Genomic DNA, 16,021 nt, shown 5'->3' with positions numbered 1-16,021 from the left:
AATGTGCTAAAGTCAGCAAATATCATGTTAATGGTTTTTGAACTTTCAAAGATATATTTCTTCATTCTTTAGTTAAAGAGAGGATATTACTTGTTTAGCATTCCTTTAGGACAACTTGAAAATGACATCAGAACAACAGATAGGTGGAAGTACAAAATAGAATGTTTTTGTTTTTGTTCAAAATTGGCTATCTATCCGTAGATATGAGCATATCCGCTTCTATGTCTGATATAGTGGAAACTGACAGAAATTTGGGTGTATCAAATCAGAAATGGATAACAGGTTAATTGAAGTTTCAATTAACTCGAATTGATAAGAAAATAAAATTATTTTAACGTCCCGTGGTTACTTTGATTTGATTGGAGTTTAGCATTTCTATCAGCAGCGAGAATATATGAAAAATAAACAATAAATAAATAAAATAAAAATTACTTCTCACTATTTCTGATTATTTTTCCTCTATGTACAGTAAGTTAATCTTGTAATCGGAAATTGTAATGAACTTATGTCACTTTCGGTGTTAGTAATTGTAAGTGGAGGGAAAACTAAATGCATGGAAGTTCGCCGGGATCGTAATACTCAAGTTACGAATGCGTTAAAATATCAAATAATACTTTCGATAAAGTGGATACTTTCAAATATACGTATAGGATCAATATTAACAGACGAAAACATATTCACGAAGGAATTAAATGCTGACTAAAAGCAGAGAATTCGTGTTATTATTCAGTTCAAAGACATTTGTCTTCGCGAATTCTCTCGAGGAATTTGAAGCTTAAAATATGTAAAACGATAATCATGCCTGTTGTTCTGTATGGTTGCGAAACATGGTCGTTTATTCTAAGGGAAGAACACAGATTGGAAGTATTGGAGAATAAAATCCTGTGACGAATATTCGGACCCAAGAGAAACGGGAATGGGGAAGGTGAAAACTTGATAACGAGGAACTGCATAATTTATTCCGTTTACCAAACATTGTTACGGTCGTCAAGTCTAGGAGGTTCAGGTTTGCCAGGTCATGTAGCTAGAATGAAAGTAAGTAGGAACACTTTCAAAGTTTTAACTGGAAATCTAATCAGGAAACGACCATTAGGAAGACCTAGACGCATATGGGAGGACAATATTAAAATGGATCTCGCAGAAATAGAAATGCAAAGTAGAAACTGGATCCAGTTGGGTAAGGACAGAAGTCGATGGGGAATTTCTGTGAATGCAACATTGAACCTCCGGATTCGATAGCCCATAGAGTTAGTTACTTAGTTAGTCAAGGGTGGAGATAAAATATGTGTATTTTTGCGATCCATAATCAATTTCATTAAACTGTTTTCGCAATCTAGGGTCTTTTTTTCTCTACAGTTATCAACGTTAAAACTGAAAATGGTTCATTTCTTCCTGTTTGATTATCATCTCCATCAACAAACTCGAATCTTAAATGTTGATCCCGTACATTCTGGTCAAAATTGATGGTAGTCCATCAAATTGTTCTTGAAATCCTTTGTCTCTCGGTCGGACGGACACACGGATAGACAGAGAGTAAGCATATAAAGAAGTTTTGGTTCGGACATTAGGTGAACCATATAGCATCTACAAAATGTTATCCAATAAACTAAATAACTTCAAGGCCTTTTCGTATAGACCAGCTATCGGAGTCCGTAGTTTATGACGTCATGATTGACAGACACTCAGATTTCTTTACAATATAAACTGATTTCAAAACTGCTGTAGTTCATTTAATGAGATATTTTTGTAACAATGAAATGATTTACTTTCGAGAATGTTTATTGTGTATGTGTTTTATAAAGTTATCAATATTAAAAGAAAAAAAGTAACAGAAAATTGAAGGGTGCATAGTGATGCTCTTTAACACTTTTTGTAGCATTACTTTCATTAAAAAAGTTATGCGAGATCAAATTTACACCATTTACACTTATTTCCTAAATAGCTGTTAAACAATAGTAAAATTTAGAGAACATTTGTTAAATGGAAGTCGTCAATAGTAAAATTTAGAGAGCATTTGTAAAACAGAAGTCGTCAATAGTAAAATTTAGAGAACATTTGTAAAACAGAAGTTGTTAATAGTAAAACTTAGAGAACATTTATATATCAGAAGTTGTCAATGGTAAAATTTAAAGAGCACTTGTAAAACAGAAGTCTTCAACAGTAAAATTTAGAGAGCATTTGTAAAACAGAAGTCGTCAATAGTAAAATTTAGAGAGTACAGTTGTAAAACAGAAGTCGTCAATAGTAAAATTTAGAGAGCATTTGTAAAATAGAATTCGTCAATAGTAACATTTAGGGAACGTTTGAAGAAAACTTGGATTTCACCTTCTTTGTTCCATTGGTTCTCAAACTTAGCGCGAACGCCAATCCTCTTCTCGTTGAGAAAATACTTTGTGGGTCTGTTGTAATTGTCATTCTTAGAAACTAACGTATTCTCGATTAGTGTTTTTAGATCATAAATTTCTAAAAAATAATCGTTCATGCTAAAAAGTAATTTGAAAAATATTTCTTGCTTCATACACCTACTTGTATCGTGATAGGTATCGTTTTGACATTGATATTCCAAGACTTGTTGAAGTTGAAAGAACAGTCCTGTACAAAATAAACTTCTATTTAGTGATGTTGCTTCAGCTTTGAACGTTTTTAAAAGTAAATCAAATTTTGTTTCTGGCTTACAATGTGAATTTTGAGCCACTAGTATCTGATGTATGATTGTCATATTTTGCTCTGGTGTTTTTATTATATTGTAGATCTAGACAACATAAGAATAAAGGCAAACAAACTTAAGATTTTCATTTAATTTCATTTAAACAGCTACATTTTTATCATTTGCAATAATATTAATAATAATAATAATAATAGTTACTACTGGTTCAGTGAAAACTGAATATCTTCTTTGTTTATATAGAGTATAGCACAAGCGTTTCCTAGACATCCATGAATATTAGAGTGATCCTTAAGAGCTAACAAGTATGTTGGTGTGTGTTATATATATATATATATATATATATATATATATATATATATATATATATATATATATATATATATATATATATATATATATATATATATATATATTATTGCCTTTATCTTCTGTGCCTATGTTGAACGTCTAGTCTAAAACGGCTATTTCAGCTGTAACTGTCTGATCTTTGTCAATAAATAAATAAATAAATAAATATCCCTAAATTGTTTGATTTTTCACAAGAAGAGACAAAAGAAGGAATCAGGAATAAATTACAAGAAATGAAGAATACTTATAACTCGTACAGAGAACAAGAAGGCAACAATCGAATTAGGAGAGAAGAAGAAGAAGAAGGAGAAGAAATAATTCACAAAGGAGTCAGACAAGGATGTTCACTGTCACCAATTTTGTTTAATCTTTACATTGGAGAAATAACAAAAGAAATCAAGGACATCCACAGTCTAGAAATAACCAGGAATAGAGAGACAACAAACACGCGTAGATTTGCTGCCGATGTCGCGCTGCTGGCAGACAATGAGGAAAAATTAGAAGCAGGTCGAAATGGAATGTAACAGCTGCTCAGAAGCAAATTAAACACAATCAATAACAGCAAATCAAAAGTTATGATTATGAGATGCGCAAGAAAAGATATGAGGAGGAAAATGAGAAGCAAAATAGATCACTCTATAGAAGAAGTGCAGGAATTCTACTTTTATTGACTAAAAATAACAAGAAAAAAATACGAAGGTCAATCAAAAATTATCAGAATTTTCACCGTTTGTTTATCTAGATTGTGCGCACTCCCTTATGCCCTTGCATGTAATAAGGTTATACTGTTGTGGTAGTGCTATGAGAATTTAATCTCAATAGTTCAATTTTCTCTCTTGTATTCCAGAAAACATTGCCGCTATGCTGGCATTGTATGGATGTGAGGCCTGGACTCTAGAAGAGGAAAATGTAGAAGGGAAGCCTTGCAAATGTGGTGTTATAGAAGGATGATAAAAAATACATGAGTGGATAATACTTGAACTAATTTGAGTTTAGCGTCCCGTTCAGCAGCGCGTGTATATGAGACGCTGATCTACAACTTAAAGTGGGATCCCAATCACACGAGCTCCGGCCAGGAATCGAAACCGGGTCTTCCGCGCCAAAGACGCATATGCAGTCACGAGTGAGTTCTGAAAGGGTATTGAAAATAGTAGAAGAAGAAAGAAGTATACTAAAGAAAAAGAACAGATAGGATGCTTGGACACATTATGAAACATGGAAGAGGTACTGTATTTTCTAGGGAGGGAATGGGAGAAGGAATTAATACACAAGGAAAGGCCCCGAATGAAATATACGTTCTAAATAATAGGCCTGCAAGATAGTGGAAAGAAAAACTATAGTAGGAGGAAGTAAGTCTGGGTTAGTATAGAGAGAAATGGAAAGGTGCGTTGAACCAATCGAAACATTACTAGGTATGTAATAATTGCAAATTTGAAGCGAAACAATCGTTCTTTATTGATCATTTATTGAATTTTTTTAGTGGATCAATTATTTTCGTGGACAAACACGACATGCATATAGTCGAATTTGACATATTAGCGAAAAGCATATTGGCTTTGAAAAATTGCGTTCGCAGAACAAAACTAAAAGGGCTTAACCTTTTTCTAATGCTGAAAATTCTATTTTGCATTGTTTACAATGAGAATTTGCGCACTAAATGTTTTTCCAAGGTTAAATCTATGAGCATCCTATATTTTCGGTGATTATTCCTCAATGGTATGTCTGATCGGGACGTGCAACCCCTTACGACACTGACCGCGCCTCGAGACACCATATCAAATTTGGTTAACAACAGTTCAGGCATCACAGAGGATTATTCGGACAGACGAACACCTAAGTCCGGAGCTTAATAAAAAGGAGCTTTGCTCCAACTAACTCAAGTAGAGGAAGAAGAAGAAGAAAAAGGGAAATTTGAATCCTTAAAATTTTCCCAGTACAATGGCAAGAACATAGCTTCTTATCTTAGTAAACAGCGTAAACAGTGCTTTCTTGGTGAAAAATCAGCTCGAAATGCAACGATCGTTGTGTACTTTTCTACTCTTGTCTTGTCTCTCTTTTGATTTAGATTGTATAGCTTTGTTTCCTCCTCTGTGTATATGGACAATCGCTGTAAAGCACTTGATGTCAATTCATCATTCTGTCTTTTTGAATCAGCATTGCTCGTAGGTCACGAATTCCATTCAAGAAGGTTTATCAGCGAATTGAGATCAAGTTCAGTGTTACGTAGGCGTGGAGAGACGTCCGCAGGCTTTTCCTCCTATAGTCATACAACAAATAGAACAGTTAAGAGTTCTATTCTTTTATTTTACAAAAGAAATCAATGTAAATTATAGAACAGCCATGAAATAAACATGTAAATCAGATTTTCTGTCTAGCGTAATATATACATACATATTCGATAGATATACTCATTTATGAGAGAGAGAGAGAGAGAGTTTCATAAACCATATTGGCCACTTGTAAAATGTTTTATTTTTGTTTTTTTGAATCAAATATTAGTTTTAGGATATATTGTATCCCCCTTAAGTATGTAGACAACCAATGACAGTCAAATGCTTTGCCCTACAGACATTTAGTGGCGAAAAAACTTTAAATATAATCAGAGATACTAGTTGCGTCAAAAGCGAGAGGTGTATCTTGAATTTCGAGAGGAAAGGAGACAAGAAATTTCACGAGTCTACTATATATTGACAAAATAATTGTACAAATACAATGAAGCATAATTATTAACGTTTAGAGATATGCAAAATGAAACAAAACGACAAAAGCTTTCTGTAAATCGAGACGCTGCGAGCATGAAATTCTTCGAGAATCGAGACGACAGTTCGACAATAAATTACGAGACGAGACAAGACGAAACGAGAAAATTATTTCTCGTCTGGTCTTTTGGGCAACATTAGAGGCAACCCAAATGAACAACAGATATATAAACAGTGGTGTGAAAACCGTAAGCATTTCATAGAATCATTGTGTAGATGGCACTACTGTCAAAGTAACTTATGTTTCGGAAATTGTTTTATCCCGTAAAGCTGTCACATTTTTAGATTTTTAAAACATACTTTTTTTTAAACTAATATTGAGTCCAAAGGGACCACAATTGCTGACCTTGTGGAATGTATCTGGTACACGGACCACAGTTTGAGAAACGCTTGTGTAGAGAAATAGGGAGAAGTAGTACTGAAGATTAGATTACGAAGGTTTTTTTTTAGTGAAAAGTAGATTTTTTAAAATAAGAAAAAAGTATGGGAGAAAAATATTTCATTTTCGAGTGACTTTGAGCAGTGGTCGTGCATGTTTATGCTAGTGGGATGGGCATATGCATTTTCGTGATCCTGTTAAATAACTGATTGAGGCAAGGACCAAACTGTAAACCTAAATAATCAATAGCTGTTGAGATTATGTTATTTTATTATAAAACAGTCTCACGAAAATGTAAAACTGACAAATTGCTAGGTAAGGGCATTTAGATTTGGTACTCCAGGACAATATACAACGTAATTTTGTAATATATTATGTTATGTATAATTTCAAAGTTATTGTTTACTAATAAACCTTTGAAACAATATGACGTAAGCTCCTTTCTAACAATACCACTATGCTTTCAGAACAATATACAAATGTCTCTAGAAACGGAAAATAAGTTGGCTATTTTAATTTCTTTTCTTTTGTGTGAATGTGATAACATTTTTATTATGTATTTATGTTTTATTGTGTGTGCGTTCCACAATGAAATAGAACGTTATTTACTTCTAATTTGAATTACAAATTCTAACGTTATGAAAGTGCTAGAAATATATTTTGAGTAATCGTGAGTAATATGTATTTGTTCCGTTCTGAATAGACGATGAACACGTAATCATAATATTAAGTGGAAAGTGAGTGTTACGTAATTTACAATGTGTTGTGTACACATTATTTGTTAATAGTCGACAATACATACAATAGGTCCGAAATTCGTAGGTTGCATGATTCAAGTGGCTTAGTGACAGAGTGATTCTCTTTGGCGCGAAGTGCTTCTGGTTCTATTCCAAGCCAATATGTGAGTTTCTGTTAAACATCGTGTCTTTGGGGTTTTCTTGAGGTTCTATCAGTACCCTTATTCAAGGAAACCGATCCTCGGGGGCCCATGTGCTTTTATGAATATGAATTTTTATTGTTATGTGTCTTGTTATATCTATTTTTTATGAATATACAATATTTGGCATAATTTGAATTTATCTTGGACCCTTGTCTGCAACCAAACTACAGGCCCTGTATCCACGGAGGGCTAGGGAACCGCCTTCCTCTAAATTTTTACTAGCCCCCTAAAATTTTCACAGTAGACATGCAAATGAACTATAATATATTTTGATCGACCCCTTCTACATTTTGGGCTGGTTACGGGCCTGACCAAACATACATCTGAATGGGCCCTCCCAAAGTTTGAGAGATATCGTCGTCCTTGCCCCTCATTCCGTTAATTCTCAGTTATAGTTAACTTACTTTTATCATGCATCTTCATAGGTTCGAGTGCATAACTGTGAGATTTTAGAAGATCTTACTAATTTCTTCGTTATTAGATTCCTAATTATGTTTTGCTTTACTAACTTTTTAAATTTTTCTCTATCATATATTTCTCTTGTTATATTTCCTAGGCGCTTCCTTCTGTATTATGCACACGTATTTCCAAATTACGTATCCCTTCATTATATTTCCAGACTATTCCTCTGTTATATTTCCACATTATTTCTATCATTATTATATTTTTCAAGTTACTTTTCTCTCATTATGTTTTGAAATTCTCTCTTTATACATTTATTTTTCTCTTGCTTTTTTCTTTGTTTTGTTTCGTAGATATTTATCTCAATTATATTTTGAGACCATTTCTGTATTATATCCAGGTTACTTTATTATATATATATATATATATATATATATATATATATATATATATATATATATATATATATATATATATATATATATATATATATATATATATATATATAAGTTACTTTATTCATTGTATTTTCATCTTACTTGTCTCTTTGTTCGATTTCCTAGATATTTATCTATTTATTACATTTCCAGATCATTTCTTTGAATATTTTAAACTATACATTTCTAAGTTACTTCTTTATTCATTTTAGTTTCAAGTTATCTCTCTTTTTATTAGGTTTTCAAGTTACTTCTGTCTTTGTTAGATTTCCTAGATATTTGTCTCTTTATTATATTCATATCATTTCTTCGTATCTTGTAGCCAATACGTTACCAAATTACTCCTCTATTCATTTTGTGTTTAAGTTATTTCTCTCTTTATTAGATATTCTAGTTAAGTCTTTCTTCGTTAGATATCCTAGATTTTTATCTCTGTTACATTTCCAGATTATTTCTCTGAATATTATGGTCTATACATATTCAAGTTACTTCTCTATTTATTATAGTTTCAAGTTATTTTTCTTTTTATTAGATATTCAAGTTATTTATCTCTTTATTAGATTTCCTAGATATTTATCTGATCTCTTTATTACATTTTCAAATTGTTTCTTCGTATGTTGTAGCCAATACATTTCCAAATTATTCTATTTATTATATGATCAAGTTAATTCTCTCTTCATTAGATATTCAAGTTACTTCTCTCTTAGTTAGATTTTATATATATTTCCACATTTCTTTGAATATTATAGTCTGTACATTCGCAGCTTATTTCTCTATTCATTATAATTTCAAGTTTTTTATTATTTTTATAGATATTCAAGTTACTGTTCTCTTGGTTAGATTTCCTAGATATTTATCTCTTTTATTATATTTCCAGACCATTTCTTTCTATATTATATTCTATCCATTTCCAAGTTACTTTTCCATTCATTGTATTTTCAAGTTATTTCCTTCTTTATTAGACGATTTCCTGGTTATTTCTCTCTCTCTATTATTATAATTCTAAGTTACTTCACTGTATATTATATTTCCAAGGTACTTCCCTCTGTATTATATTTCTAAGTTACTTTTTTCATTGTTTAAAATATTTCAAAGAAGTTCATTTGATGGCTCGAAGTAGTCTGCGGTTTTGAAAGTGTATTAGATATCAACGGCTTGTTCTCACACGGAATTTTGTAGTTTGATGGGTTTGTCGTGATGGTTACTTTTTTCTCCAGAAGAAAGAAAAATTCCAGTAAGAAAAAAAAGACGAACACGAGTCGTGCGTGCTTCTTCCAAAATGGTTGGAAAACTTCCGGCAAGGAACGGGTCGGGAGTCACGATTCGAGTCCCTTCTTCAGCTTGCCGTCTCCGCCTCTACTGGTAACCTTATTTTTCCTTCATTCGATCAGCTACTGTGACGAGTAAAGAAACGAAATAGTGAAGCCACACAACTTTCTATGCTATCACTCGATTTGATCATACTGAAAGTGACGGCCATGCCTTTTTCAGAAACAGAAGAGGAGTGCTTTTTTTAAGAGCCTTTAATAGTTGGATCGTGAGAAAGGATGACTTGAAAATTTTTGGTTGCTGTTATGTTTCTCTCTCATGCTCACGTACGAAATGAGGCACTGGTGCAAACGCTAGTATTACGCATACACACAAATTACTGTAAAGCAATTGGAAATACAGACAACCAGGATACACAACGATTGTTCGGGTAGCGATGTGCATGTTTCAGGTATTTTATAGAGTACGCGTAGAGATGGCACAAGTATAACTCGAAATTAAGTGAAATTTGAAGCAGTGGCGATTTTTGAGGTAGTCACACCAATAAAATAAATAATATTTTATCGTCCCAAGATATGGGAAGAAAATTTATCAAATATATTAATTGTTGTACAGGGTGGTCCAAAAGTATGTATACTAGGGTGGAGTGAAATAGTGGTCAAAATTTTTTTTTTTGGAATTAATTTTTCTAATAGGGCGGAAAAGTTGCCTTACCATTAGAGTACTGTATCACAAAAATATTAGTCTCGTTAATTAATTCCTTTGGGTGCCACACGGGACTTGAAATTTGACTGAAATCCAATATTTTTAACCGTATTGGTAAAAGGGACAAAATTATTTTTTCTGTATTATTTTTTTCTAATAGAGAGAAAAAGTTGCCTTACCATTAGAGTACTGTGCCACAGAAATATTAGTCCACTGAGTCGTTTCCTTTGGGTGCTATACGGACTTGAAATTTGGCTGAAATATGTATCTTTAAGAGTATTTTGAATTGAGGCATTTTTTTTTTCTGTTCGGAAAAGTTGTTATACAACAATATTGTACCACAGAAACCTCACCCCTCTGAGTCAGTTCCTTTTAGTGTTACAGATATAGAGGGCTCGAAAAGTTAGTTGTAACGTACTTATATTTTTTTACATTATACTTGAATGGAAAATGAAACTAAGTATCTTACACATATGCTATATTCGAATACAACATCTTTATAATTATTACAAATATTACACAAGTTTCATAACATCAACTTTTTTGTTTCTTATCTTAGTTTGAAAATCAGTTGGAAAATCTTTATAAACATATGTGAACAAACATAAAAAAGAGCACCACCTTGTACGTAAAATTGGACTAGATTTATGTGTAGTTTGTGTTACCCTACGTATATACTCGACTACAGGCATCATTGATAAATACTGTATGTTAATAATATTAGAGAAGTTAGTGAGGCGATTTTTCATTCTTGTCTCTTTGAATATAAGCTAAGAAAGCTTTATAATATGATATGTGGAAAAAAAGATGACAAAAATACACCACTCAGTACAAACATAAGATTTAGGTTTTTGTGTGTAGTGTATTACAATAGACATCTTCACACAATTTTTAGATTAATTGCAAATATAAGAAAAGTTATGTAATGACATGAACATTTCTGATCTCAGTTTGAAAATAACCTAGAAAATCTTAATATACAAATAATATATGAAAACATGACAAAATACATTACTTTCTATTCTTGAAAATGAGCTAGGAAAACTCCATATCAAAATAATATGTGGAGATACATGTCAACATACATTACACTGTAGAAAACTGACTTTGCGTTGAAGACAGGCGTACGTCTTCGTGACTCGAGTCTTGCCCTTATGTGTCCATCTCGTGCACTTACACCACAGACACAAGACGATGCTTCTGTCACCAATTTTAAACATCGTTCTACAGCTTGGCTAAGGCATGGAATATTCGGGATTTCAATATTTGTGGTATCACTTTGAATGACTATGAATATTCGCAGCAGTGAAATCCATAATAAGTGTGTGTGTGTGTGGGGGGGGGGGGCAAGTTATAGCCACATCTGTCCAGTTTATGAGTTCTGTGTAGTCTTCAGCTTCAAAATTGAATGGAATGTCGTAATTTCTGATTCCAGGCATTTGCGAGGTTTTTGCCTTAAGGACTCGTCGAAACCCCAGTTCTCTGATATGTTTCTTCTTATCTGTCATCATAGAGAGGAGAATGTTTTCAGGATGTGCAAAGTATCCATTTCTTTGAAAAACAGGATTAATGACAACCTTGTACTTTTCAGAAAGGAAGCGCGATAAATGAATTATTTTTAAGAAATGTCTTGATCCATCTGTGCCAAAACGTTTCTGTTTTATGCTGAACCAAACTGGTGCATACACTTTTACAACATACTGAGAGAGCACTTTTAATTCTTCTGAAAGGTTTGGTGTAGCTACATACAATCGAATAATTCTGTTTGCTGTAGGAACCCATCTGACGTGCGAAATGTTTCCTGGATAGCGTTTTGCCAAAGAATCAGGAAAATGTCTATTTGAAACAGGAGTTTTAAATCTCATACAAATATTTCTGATCCGCACTGAGATCATGATAATTCTCGAAAGCTGAAATATGGCTCTCAATTACATCTTATTCCGCAATTGGTTGGTTTTCACAATTTAATAACGATCTTCCAATCTGTCCAGAAAATGCATGAGGACCTGTTGTCTTACCATCAATTGATTCTAGCAAATGTCTTAAAGGGAGCTCATTTACGTGCAGCAGACAAACCAACCATTGCAAATGTCTCTGAACAGACTCTTCTAAACGTCGTATTATTCCACCTTTTCTTCCAGTATTTGTAGCAGTCCTTGTATATGTAGCACGAAAATTTGAAATATTTTCACTCTACGTATTGTAAAATGCTTTCGCAGAATAAAAACACATACTCTCCATTTCAATTCTATTTACTTCAAGTTTCTAAGACAATTATTTGGTAGGATATCAATCATTCCTCTAGTATCCTTGCTCGCCAACCTAAAAGTTGGAAAATTTTGCGGAAGGAAAGGGTTAACCATGCTGGTGGCACCCAAAGATAATAGCTTTCAACAAAAATAAATATTGATTTTTAAAATACTTACTAAGGAGCAATAATCCCGCACTATTAGAATACCGATGTGCAAACTTCAATTTTTCACTCCACCCTAATGTATACACCTCTACATTGATCAAGTATAACATTGTAGTTTATGGGTTTATTTGCTTCTTCTGTTCGGAACTTGATTAAAAAAAAAAACAATGAACATTAGTACGATGCTGTATACCTACTTTTGGGCCACCCTGTATATAAGAATAAGAGACTGCTGAGGATATACCTTGTAAGTTAAAGGTGACTGATTGATGAACGTAGAGGGCTATGAAAGAGTTGGTGGAATGAGGATGTGGAAGAAAAGGGAACGAAACTCACAGGCCATACCCTGGGATGGAACAAGGAAACCCACCGCACCACAGATGAGCGCTCCACCACTGCGCAACACTGTAGAAGTAACTTTAATAATGGGTAAGGACAGGTAGCCATTTTCCGAGTTCGACATCAAAAATATTTTTCATTTGATTCGTTTCTTTTCTAATTAGTTTCGGTGATTTTTCTCAGTAGCGTAAATCAGAGTTTTGGATGCAGGAAATTGGGCAGTGTAATAAATTACAATTGAGTAAATGCTATCAATATATTTCTTTCGTTCTTTCCTAAATTTCTCTGTTTTCTCCCCTGGTACTAAATTCGCTCATCAAAATTCCCTTGTACCAACATTTCGTAACCAATAATTAAAAGGATATAGACATTTTCATGTGGTTATCAGATAGCCTCATTCTGAAAGAATTGTTACAATTTCAAATTTTTAGATTTAGTGATTATGGTTATATACTCATATATATAGGGGATGCACCGGAGCACGTGCACCACCACCCCTTCGTTGTGAATATACACTGTCTAAAGTGAGAAGCTACCAGTGAAAATAGCAATACTTTACAAAAATGTAATGTCATGTTTCCGTTTTGGGCTTAAAAGAAAGCGGGATTTTGTGAAAGTAATAGTTTAAATCAATTTTTTGAAGGTTGAAGAAACAGGATTTACCGAGAACACACAATTAACATTTCCAGGAAAATTCCTCAGTCACACCGCAGATGCCGAAAGTCATTTTTTTAAAAAAAATATTTAATTAAATATACTGGTAGTTATTGGTGCACCCCCCCCCCCGTCAGAAGATCCTTGATCCCGCCTTGCATATATATATATATATATATATATATATATATATATATATATATATATATATATATATATATATAATGCTTTAATTTCTTATTTGTTAGAAACAAATATTAAAACTTCACATACGTCCATATTAATGAGAGTTCTAACATTTTGGTGCAGATCTGTATATCCTATGACAATATTTTTGTTGCAGTCTATCGATGTTCTGTCAAATAGTAAAAATTATTATTTAGAAATATTTATCAAGCACCATCTTCTTATACGACCCAAACCGTTATAGAAGGCGTTCTGTGTTGGTTTATATCATCACCTTTGAGCATACACAAGAGACTTACCGAATGAGCTACTCGAGGAAAGACAGTGGTAAATTGGTAAGTACCACTTTCGATGAAATTGAGTTTTAGGTTAAATGGGTTGGAATCAGGGGGTAAAAAGTGAGAGGGGACGCTACGGTACGTCGTCCCCCCACTTCCAGAAAATCTCTGTGGCATTCCCCCAATTTCTAAAAAAATACAATGGGGAAAGATAGCCAAGGGGGAAAGATAGCGTGACGTCAAGCGTCCCCCTACCTTTTCAGATCCACTTTTACGCCTGGTTGGGATACGATCAATAACAGTATGTAGGTAGTTTAATTTCGGTAATGTATTTGAAGATGGCGACAGTGGCGAATCTAGCTCGGGGCCGGGGGCTCTAGACCCCCCAGTTGTTTGAGTGACAAAAATAATTCAAGCTATTATTTATATATTTTTGAATGTTTATAGTGAACTCATAATGTATCTATCATAGTTTGGGTTCTGCCTGCTCTCTTCATTTTTTACCTTCTAGAATCGCCATTGGGTGGCAGGGAAAGATATTTTTGATAATGTATATTAACACAAATATCCTAATTATACAATCACGAATGTAATCTTTCACTTATCAAAAAGATACTAAAAGTATTCAAGAAATGTTAAGTGAAAACTTGTCTCTCTTTTCAACTCTCGAGTGACGCACCTCTATGGGCACCCATACAATTAATAACATGCAGAAGAGATCTGCATGGGCCGGAATTTTTAGCCCGGGCCCGGCACGTGAATTTATAATGTGAGACCCGACCCTAGTCCGAAATATCTTTTAGTATTTAGGCTCAAGCCCGGCCCGAGCTAGTGTGATAATCAAATGAGCCCGAAATAAACCCGAATTACAGAAACTTAATAATTAACGCAAAATTTTACTTTTATTTACAGCAATTAGAGATTTAATTTTGCAGTTGTGCTTTAAAAGTTCTCCATAAAGAACAGTCCAATAAATATCATTATACAGTATATATACAAAGTTAGGCCCGAAAAATATGGTTGCATGTTTAAAAATTTACTGCCCGAGCCCGTGCAGTCCTCTAACATGCAGATGAAGTTAATAATAAAAAGAAAATACCCTGCAAGTCCGAGATTGTATACTAAGTTGATTAGGCTAGCAAAAGAACTATAATATGGTGATATACTGTAATATGGTTGGATCGGTCCCCCCTATATTTTTGGGCTGACTACCGGCCTGGATCGATGTTTCACATAGCCTTGCTGCTGAGAGGAACGCTAAATTAAAAATCGAATTAAAAACTGACTGTTTTTAAGAGATATTTTCTCTTTCTTTTGGGAGGTGATTCCAAGAGAAATATATTAGTCAAGGTCATATTAGCAATTGAGGCTACGATATCTGTAGGTAACATATTTATCTGAATGCGAAAAGAAAAGGCCAAAGATGTTGTTTTATGATAAACTTTTTAAAGTTCTTGGCGTTAGTAAGACGTTCGCTTGACTAACACTAAATTGTTTTGAGAAACTTTTTAAATACGTTTTTTTCTTCTTTATACGTAGCTACGTATGTCAAGATTTAGTGCTAAGGGTGCAGTTTCTCTTACAGTGTAAACTTTAAAAAACATCAATGGTCCTATTTTTTTCCACCTTGTTCCAAATTTTGTAATTTGATGTGTGATGTGCGTATGTCGTTCATTTCCTCAATAAAAAAGTTTTTAAAAATGTTTTGAACGAGAGAAAGCTTCCAATGTTGTCTGATACGCAATTACATTAATTACATTAAAATGAAGCTATCGTATATATATATATATATATGCTTGTATGCGTGTGTGTGTTTTGCTAAACAGACATGCAACTTTAATTATGGGCGTTCCCCCCTTATTTTTCGTAGTGAATCATCCTGGAACACAATTTTCCACTTGATGTTTGTCTTCTTGTATCGTCCATTCCAGTTAAAATCTAACTGGTTGGAGGAAATTGAGTGATTCCTTTGCTCACGAATGTCATTTCTTCATGTAGGTCCTGAATAATCATAGTTAAAAAATGAAATTATATAAAATAGTGAATAGGATCGTTTCGGAAAAAAATGTTTTTTTGACAATAAAATTTATTTTTAAGATAATAATAATAATAATAATAATAATAATAATAATAATAATAATAATAATAATAATAATAATAATAATAAATTTTTACGTGAACTTCCATAACAGTACGCCACTATAGATGCGTCGAAGAACCCTTCCCATAGAGCGGAAACTG

General features: G+C 33.2%; 1 protein-coding gene across 2 annotated transcripts in view; it reads left to right on the top strand.

Annotated features, from left to right (window-relative positions):
- Positions 1-16,021, top strand: part of LOC145683934 (rho GTPase-activating protein conundrum-like) — a 426,775-nt gene that overhangs the window by 247,072 nt on the left and 163,682 nt on the right. The window lies entirely within an intron of this gene.

The sequence above is a fragment of the Thermobia domestica genome, chromosome 4 (assembly GCF_964235325.1).
Source record: "Thermobia domestica chromosome 4, izTheDome1.hap1.1, whole genome shotgun sequence".
Classification (NCBI taxonomy): Eukaryota; Metazoa; Arthropoda; class Insecta; order Zygentoma; family Lepismatidae; genus Thermobia; species Thermobia domestica.
Note: the sequence above shows the minus strand (reverse complement) of the source record. Positions and strands in the feature narration are given on the sequence as shown.